The following is a 3330-nucleotide window of genomic DNA, read 5'->3' as shown; positions in this document are numbered from 1 at the left end:
CCAAGGGTGACCGAGGACAACGGGAGCCAAAGGGGAGTCCAGGATGAAAAATGAAATGCGTTCAGTGTGGTTGCCGGAAGTGATCAGTGTAAGTGGTTCAGTGGTGAATGAAATGTCAGGGAGAACTTGTCCGTTGAGTGCGTTGACAGAAATGGTGTTTTTAAGTGCAATGGTGGGTATGTTGAGTTTATGAGCGAGGGCAGAGTCAATGAAGTTACCTTCCGCTCCCGAGTCGAGGAGGGCGAGGCTGGAATAATCCTGAGCTGCCCACAGCAATCTCACCGGGAGGAGAGTGGAGGATGAGGTCTTTTCCACGGAGATCCCGCCCGACAGTAGCCTTCCTCTTACCGCCGGGCGTGGTCTTTTACCGGGCAGGAGTCTAGCAGGTGTCCGTTCCCGCCGCAGTACAGGCAAAGACCACGGGATCTCCGTCTTGCCTTCTCCTCCCGGGAGAGCCGAGCTCGACCCACCTGCATCTGTTGGGTCAGCTCGGCCACCCGTGCCACCAAGGTGTGTACTGCCTGTCCTGTGGCAGTTAAGTTCGCCTCCTGCTGGTCCAGTCTCTCGTTGCTGCTGGTCAGTAGGGCGTTGATACTTGCTGAATCCATGGTTGGTCAGAGCGTTCTGTAACGGATTCACAGAGGCAGGATTCAATTGCAAGTAACTCAGTTTATTGACAGAATAGTGTCACAGAAGTCAAAACTCAGAACACTGAAGAAGTCCGGATAAGACAGAGCAGTGAGAGAGGCTCTGTTGGCGACACGGGCAGGCTGTGAGCAGCTGTGACTCGGGAGGTCGGTACAGGTATTCTGGGAAGGGATCCAGCGTTTCACGGAAGGGGGAAACGACAACCAACACGGAGACACAAGGGGAAACATCCAACAACGCTCTGACAAAGACAAGAGAGAAACAGAGAGACTAAATAGTGTGAAGGTGATGAGTTGCAGCTGGTGCAGGTGATCAGCCACAGGTGCGTGATGAGCCAATCCCAGGCTCCGCCCTCACCTACATTCAACACGCACCCAAGAGTGAGACAGGGAATCCATGAACCGTGACAAAGGGGCAGTAGCCTTTACAGCTGTCTGTCAAACAAAAGATAAGGACATCACTCACTACTCTTGATTGAATAGCTTTTATAATTTTAAAAAGGATTGATCTTTAATTTAAACAGTTACATGTGCAGTTATTTTACATTTGATTAATTAATTCAATTTCTCTACCTAAAAACTAATGTTAGACTTACCTGAAAAAATCTGAAAAGCATTCTTTATTTTATTAGTATCTTTGCTCAATAGTATTTATTTGTGCTGCTGCTTGTATTTAAGTTTTTTGTTCTTATTTTCTTTATTTTTATTTGACCGTAGTTCTTTCTTTCCCTGAGCATGGCAAATAACAATAATTAATTACATTTTTATAGCGCTTTTCTAGACACCCAAAGCGTTTTACATGGAATCTTCTCAGCCACCACCACCAAATACCAAACCGTACTGAAACCGTGAACCTGAAACCGTGAACCTAAAACCGTGATACAAACCGAGCCGTGAGCAATTACACCCCTAGTGTAACATATGTATGGGGGTGTCACAAAATTAGAACATTTTCAAAGGGTGCCATGACTGAAAAAAGGTTGGTAAACACTGATTTAGTGAATGGCTGTGGCTCGACAGCAGGAAAAACAATCCAAACAATCACAATTTTTTAACCTTTTTCATCATTAATGTTAATCAAAGCTATTATTCTAAATGTAGGCTGTCAAAGGGGAGGAAAGAGGGGCAGTGTCTCTTCAAAAAAAACTGAGAGACAATACATAATATTACAAAAATAAAATAACGTCTGAAAAAAAATGGTCTGCCATTGTCTGTGATGTTTGTTTACTGTAATATTTACCAGTAAAGAGTAGGTTATAGCTACTTAATTAATTGAATTCATAAAAATAAAAAAAAATCTTTTTAATATTCAAATACACTAGTCTATATCACCATATGCGTTGGTTTAGCAACAAGTGCAAGCCACTTCAGAGACACAGATAGTTGTGTGTTCTGAGTTAACACAATCGAGCGTAAAAATACGAATACATATACATATCATATACAATACATATCACTGGAAAATACTAAAATGGGAAGACAGCGGGAAAAGAGCTAAGATACCTGAGAAACCCAGGAAAAAAGGGATGGTTGACAGCTATGAGTCAATGACAGCTAGTGGTGGTTGGAACCTTTTCTTAATGAATGCACCTGAAATTTATGCAATAAACATGTTTTTGACAAATATTTCAATTTGTTTGTGGTCTATATAGCCTGCAATTAGCCTATGCGCCCGAAGGCACGGCTTGAAGACCCAGTCAGTTTAAATTCATACCTACGTAATCACCATCACCAAAAATGTACTTTTTTTTTTTTACATTAAAATTTGGAAAAAAAAATGTTTTACCTACCTACCGACCCTTTTTAAAAAAATTTTTACTGTTACTGCAAACCAAAATATTTTTAAGGATGGCCTAAACTGGGTCATCAATGTAGTAGAAATGTGAAATTATTTTTGAATTTGGTGCTTTCTAGCCTGAGAAAAGACTAGCCTTTCTAGCCTTGTCTCATGGGGATGAAAGACTACAATTCCCAGAATGCTTCGCTGCCCTACGAGGCCACTCCCAAAGCCAACGCTACTGAAGCACTGTTCCCACCGTGTTCAAAAAAACTGAAGGAGTCTGTTCAATATAATGTGATTTAGCCACTGAGGGAATGTCACAGCACAAACGCAGCAGGAGTCAGGTTACATTCACCGTGATGAATGAGCTTGTGATGAGAGCTGAGGTAATCGTGTCCGTGCTCGCGGCAGTCGTTCACAGCGCGTGTTCAGTCTGGCACGTTTTCAGTTCATGCTTTTGGAAACTAGCCTGGATCCCAGCCGAACTCAGCCGCACAACATTTGTGCTCGGGCAGTTCTGTCTGGATTTGATCCATAGAGGAGTCATTATGCCCGAACAGAAACTGTTCCCACCAATGAAATCATCAGGGCGGGCTTTAGACGACGGACAGATAATAAACAGTAATGTAGCCTAATCATGCACGTCATCAAAGGTTTGGATTATATTTAATCCTAATAAATCCTAAACGGAGAGTTTGTTTGTATACGCATTCACCTTCACTATTTCTCTCTGAAATGATGATCATATTGGTAAGTACTGTGTATCCTTAAATTCTAATAAAAATAAAAACCCGCAAAGATCGTTTATTCCAGCGCACGTGCAGACAGGGTTGACAAATTTTTTACAACAAAACCCGCCAACTAAAGCCCAAAACAAGCCCAAATGCCCAGCTTTTCGGGGGA

The sequence above is a fragment of the Pseudorasbora parva genome, chromosome 8 (genome assembly GCF_024679245.1).
Source record: "Pseudorasbora parva isolate DD20220531a chromosome 8, ASM2467924v1, whole genome shotgun sequence".
Taxonomy (NCBI): Eukaryota; Metazoa; Chordata; class Actinopteri; order Cypriniformes; family Gobionidae; genus Pseudorasbora; species Pseudorasbora parva.
This window is presented reverse-complemented; position numbering follows the sequence as displayed.